The sequence below is a fragment of the Cherax quadricarinatus genome, chromosome 30 (assembly GCF_038502225.1).
Source record: "Cherax quadricarinatus isolate ZL_2023a chromosome 30, ASM3850222v1, whole genome shotgun sequence".
In the NCBI taxonomy this organism is placed as follows: Eukaryota; Metazoa; Arthropoda; class Malacostraca; order Decapoda; family Parastacidae; genus Cherax; species Cherax quadricarinatus.
Genome location: NC_091321.1, coordinates 29,066,396 through 29,072,627, shown reverse-complemented (window position 1 = coordinate 29,072,627; position 6,232 = coordinate 29,066,396).

The following is a 6,232-nucleotide window of genomic DNA, read 5'->3' as shown; positions in this document are numbered from 1 at the left end:
AAAGAACTTGTAGTAGTAATAGCAGTAGTAATATGTCCTTCCTGGCGTGGGTCAGGAAGGACATTGAGAATAAATTAAATCTCCAGAGAGAACATTAAAGTATCTCTGCACAATTTATCCACAAGAAAGCAGAGAAGAACTGCAGCAGTCCTACTGGCCCAAGCTACGAATGGAAAGGAAGCAAAAACAGAGGAAAATCGGAAGACAGAAAAGGCAAAAGAAATTCAGAAGACAGTAGATAGGTCAAGAAGGAAGGATTGGAGTAGGTAAAGGTCAGGTCAAGTCACGAGTGTCCTGAAGATTAGAGCATTTGACAGGGTATTGAGAAGGACAAACATCTAGACAAACAAAACCAACACTAAGATTCATATTTGGAAAGCTGCATATAAGAACTGATTTGACAACATTGTGTCTTTGAAGGCTAGAAGAATGGTAAATAACTTTGAGCAGGAAAGAGGATGGCTGTGATCTCAAATATAACATAAAAATCCATTACAGGTGTCAGCAAGGCGAACACGTCTTTCAAGCTGTCAGAAAGAGAGTAGGCAATTTCACACAGCATTGAAGAGAAGTAGACGCTAGAAACATCAGTGACAAGAGAAGAACTAAATCGCTACGAGGGTTATTAATCTGACGAAGAGCAAGTTTGATATCTAGGATATTACACAGAAGTGAGTCTGGGAGAGAAGAAAGTCAGTTTAACAAGAGAGTAAGTAGAGTTCATAAAATCGAGAGGGTATCCAAGGCGAGAGCTGCGAAGAATCGTAATTTCAACGTCGAAAAATTGAGGGGTCATAAATACGGAGAAAAAGCGAAACAAAAACAGTTTCCTTGACAGAATTAGAACACTCAGAAAAGAAGAGAATGTAAATGGAAAAAAAAAAACCTGTACAATAAGGAAGCAATGAGTTACATTTTCATCCAGTTTTAAACTTGACAACAACGAGCAGCATTGTTATGGTTTTTCAAGAAAAGTTGAAAGAGTCTCGAGTCATGTAGCCAAAGAGCAAAGACATCATTTACGTAACGAAGCCAGAGAGAAGGACGTAACATAACTCAAGGAAGTAGAACAGTTACGAAATACTCCAAGATTAGCAAGGACTGGGACCACAGGAGAACCCATATCAACACCAAAAGTTTCAGAATAAAGTTTATCTTGAGAAGAAAAAATAGACGGCACTACCATCTAGCGGGCTGAGGCTAAACTTCAGTTCCTCGGGTCTGATTTGCTTTAAATTCTACTCCTGGTGGTATTAACCTTACTCTTCTCCTGATCAGGTAAGTTGGTCTACCAGGAGTGCTTCTGTTTATTGTTACTGATTTACCTGCTTACCATTGAAGTAGAATACCATCCTTTGTCTTTCTTCAATGTTATCCTTATTTAACCCCTATAATTAGGAGAATTGCGTAGTTGTAGGCGGGCGGAGAGCAATGATAGTCTTTGGAGGCTTCTTCCTTTATTTGCGATATCGTGGGTACACAGGCAGTGTGTTTAAGTTGCCCTGACCCCGGGTGGGGGGGGGGCATGTGTAAGAGGGTGAGAGGAGTAGGCCTTGTATTGACTCTAGGATGCCTGGATGCCGAGTGAGAGAGAGGCAGGGTGATGCCGTTTGAAGTGGCATGCCCACCAGGCTTGCCATCTGGTGGAAACTTTTAAAAACTAGGTATGTAGGCTTACAATCTACATTTTTGCTCAGCCACCTACCACATGGTCATCCTCGACCATGCTTGACTGAAAAAAAAAATGCTCGGTCCCTCTATCGCAGGAACAGGGCACAGAACACTGAATAAATATATATGTATACATGTGGACATGGAAAAAAACTTCCTACAGGGAGGGAAGAAAAAAAGGTGGGGGCGTTCTGAAAAAAGCATAGTGGTCCAAGGAAGTGAGCATCGATGGGCATCACTGCATGCCCTCCTATGTCTGGACAGATACTGCAACACAGGAGACATTGCTGCAGCTGAGCTGTGACGTAACAGGGTACGGTCCCCTCTGGAGCGGTGAAGTAGTCATCATAGTAGTCGCTGCAGGGTTCACTCATCCTGGGGCACAACCTGCTGGTGCCCTTGAGTGAGGCGTCGTCAGTACTCAGTAACTGGGCAGGACTTCTTCTGGCAAGTAACTCAGGAGGACAATTCTGGACTGGTACTGTTACTGGGGCAGGGACAACTCAGGCAAAACATCTGGAAGTTGTAACAGCATACACCGCACTGCAGTGAGTGGCTAGCAGTCAAAGTGACATCATCGTGTGCAGGCTGCTCACTGAAGCTATGACACTAGTTGCCTGCCGACAGGGCTAGTTGCTGCTTGACGAGTGTCTTTCTCTCGACAGTTGAAGTTATAGCAGAGGTTAGTCTAAGCATCCTCAGACTGGTTCTGTACATATAATTACACTCTGATGGTCAGGAAGTGAAATGGAACGAGCCTCTACAGGAATCATAGCAAGTACGACTCAGCAGGGCATCTACAAGCGGCGAACAACAAGAGCTTTCTGTACAAGGGGCTGAGACGCTCATAACTGATGCTGGGGCTGACTAATATCAGCTGTCAATGGTCAAGGGTGTAACACATAGGTGCTACACAGTGATCTGGGTGTAGATCATACATCGGGGTACACGGATAACTTGCACATGCAGTACATGGCTTGCACAGCAAATGACGATTTTCTGTGCAAAAATCTACACTAAGCCATAAGAACATGTGAGAACACTGACTGAGAGGAATTAATTAACACGTGACATATACCTTCTCTGAAACTTCTCGACAGTACTGAAACAATATGCTCACTGTGAAACTTGAACACTCGATGTGACATCATATGTCAGGCGTGACGTCGTGAGGGATGTCATGGGGTGACATCGCGAGGTGAAGTTAGGGCAGCATGGTGACGTCGTGAAGTCGAGAAGCATCGTGAGTGAAATAACCGTGCTGGGCAGAAATCAACACCGGCAGCATACAGGTGACGCTGAACACGTGACTTGAATCAGCGTGGGACGCTGGGGTGAAGTCGCAGGGACGCCACTTATATTTCTCGAAGAAATTCGGCAAATTTCGGCCTAGATCCTGCTTGTACCAGTGTCTGGATGCTGAGACTTGCAGACACGACTTCAGGATAACTCGTTGAGAGACGGATGCTTCGTGTATGTGATGATGGACTGAAAACATCATCGTCTTCCTTCTCCTCTCCCAGGGCAACACACTTCCTGCAAGCACGCTGTCACCAATTATAATGAAGGATTATTGCGTCGTCATGTGTGGTTATCAAAGCAGAGGTTCAATGACAAGGGCTTCGGACGTTTCTTCCTTTATTTGCGATATCGTGGGTACACAGGCAGTATGTTTAAGTTGCCCTGGCCCCGGGTGGGGGGCCATTCCCGCTAGAGAGAGGAGTAGGCCTTGTGTTGACTCTAGGATGCCTGGACGCCGAGTGAAAGACAGGCAGGGTGATGCCGTTTGAAGTGGCACGCCCACCAGGCTTGCCCTCTGGTGGAAACTATTAAAAACTAAGCATGTAGGGTTACAGTCTACATTTCGCAACCAGTGTTTCTTTCTTTATTATCAGCTCTGCTGCTGGCCTGGTCAATCAGGGTAGACGCTAGTTAATTGGAGCAAGATCCCTGTCTACAGAACACAGTATGACATTACGACTCCTCATCTCTGAAATCTGAATTGTGGTACTACGACCAAGTGGTGACAGGAATTCCAGAACATCGGACGAGCACCGCCACCCAGGATAATTAACACCATTTATTCAAAACCATCACAAGACCATCCTGGGCATAAGATACTCCTGTCCCAACATCCTACTGGAACCACAGCGGCCAATTTTTATTTATTTATTTTTTATTAAAATTCTTAGAAAATTATAATTATTATCCATCAAGTTATTCATTATTTTTCCATTCTATTGTTCAGGCGGAAGGCGTTCTCTTGACAACACTAAAGCGAATAAGATCGAGAAAGACTAATCTGGTTATAGAAAGATGCAGTAACCCTTCCATTGGCAGTCACTCCCTTGATGGTGAGACTCACCAGGCTGGATGTGACCGGACACGTTCAGTGTCCGGTCACTGAAGGAGGGGAGTGGGAGTTTTGGCCAGCCAGGAGGCGAGAGGATAAGAGACAGAATCTCCAGAGGAAATGATGAGACGTAGAGGAAAACCAGGTTTATGAGTTTTTAGAAGACCATAGAAATAACGTGGAGAGGGACAGATAACACGGAAACGCTGAAAAAGATCAAAGTCAGAAGGACAGAAATTAGAGAGAGTACGAAATTTAAGGCTAAAAGTTCTATTGATGCAGTGATGATGGTTAGATGCAAGAGGAGTGTAGCTGTGTGAATCTGAGAGCAAAGATTCGGCTTTTTGAAGGTAATCCTCGCGATGGAGGACAACTACCGAAATGACTTCGTCAGAAGGAAGAAAAACAACATCAGAAGATGATTTAAGAGTAGTAAGAGCAAGTTGATAGCGACGAGGAAGCTTGTGATTTTTAGAAATAAAAGCTATCAAGAGCAGAAATGAGAACATCTAGAAAGTAAACAGGTCATTGATACTCTGGGAATGAGATTGGCGAAAGGACTCAGCGGAGCTAATGAGATCAGTGTCAGCACGGGGACTAGGCGAACTGACAAAGGAAAGATCAAAACCAATAAGTTCAAGCTGATACTGGAAGGGTTTGAGGGAAGAAAGATCAATAACACATTAAGGGATAATTGGGACTAAGGGCTGTGGGAGATAAAACGGTGAAGTTTGTTCTGTAAAGTAGCAGGGTTTAGGTCTAAATTTCGGTGAGCAGTATCAAGAGAAATGGCAGTGAGAACATCGTTTGGTAAATGAACACAGATGCAACTAATGTGACATTTTATTATGTCGACGTTTCGCTCTCCAGGAGTTGAAGCTTGCAACAACGTTTCTCACTCAAGGAGTTTTGTCAAGTTTGACAAAGCTCCTGGAGAGCGAAACGTTGCCACAATAAAATGTCATATTAGTTGCACTTGTGTCCATTTACCTCACACTTTGTCGGTAATTCTAACATTATCACTAAGTAAGATTTAGGAAAGAGGAAAACAGAGCAAGTTGACGTTGACGTTGACGTTGACGTTGACGTTGACGTTGACGTTGACGGAGGACGAAGAAAGCTTCTTCATCGTAGAGACTTAGTATAAAGTATGAGTTTTGTGTGTAAGAGGAGGACATGATCAGGAAAGACAGTGTCCAAGGTGATGAATTTGAGGAAACGGGAGAAGGAAGTGGGCGAAACATGTTCAGTATTCAGTCACGGAGGGAGTGAAGTCTGTTATTAAGATCTTTGGAAGTAATAACAACAACTTCTTAAAAAATAAAGAGGTTTATATTACCAACTCATTATTCTTTTAGTAAAATCACGGCTAAGATATTTTTATTATTCATCTATTTATTTTCCACTGAGATCAAAATAAATTTGAAGAGTAAATTTTTCTCAACATTTTCTATATATTTTATACCTGCATCATATTGTATTTTATTGAAAGTCAAATTATTTTTTTTTTTTGCCATTTTAATCACTGTAACTAAATGTATAGATTAATTTAGTTTTTAATTGCCACATTGTCTACTATATCAGATAAATACATTTAATTTTCTCGTCTCAATGTCGCATATTGAATTTAAAACGAAATTAACATCGTATATTTTTTTTGGTCCCCCACCGTCTCCCAGCTAGGTTGTGTGACCCGGGAAAAGAAGAAACACTCTCACCGTCATTCATTCAGTTACTCTCTTGCCAGAAATGTACTGACATCACATTTCAGATGACTCTCTGAACCGTAACATCCCCTCCCCCTCCTTCCGTCTCCAGGACTCGGCTAACCGGTTTACCTGAATTCTTTCATAAATGGTACATTTATCAGACTCCAACAGCACGTTAAATCGTAAAAACTACTTGCCTCCACTCCTATACAATGCTCTCACACAAAGTCTGTTGGATCCAAGCCCCTAGCACTCGCAACCTCCTTTCCTCCCGTCCCTCCAACCTCTCCTAGGACGACCCTACCCCACATTCTTTCCAACCCAGATTTATACACCCTCTTAGTCATCTTTTTCTGCTCCATATCCTCTAAATGTCCAACTCACTTCAGTAACTTACCTCCCCTCAACCCTCTAAATAATAATTTTGGTAACCCCGCACCTCTTATCCTCCAAGCTCCGAATTTTCTGCATAATATTTACACAATACATTGCCCTCAAG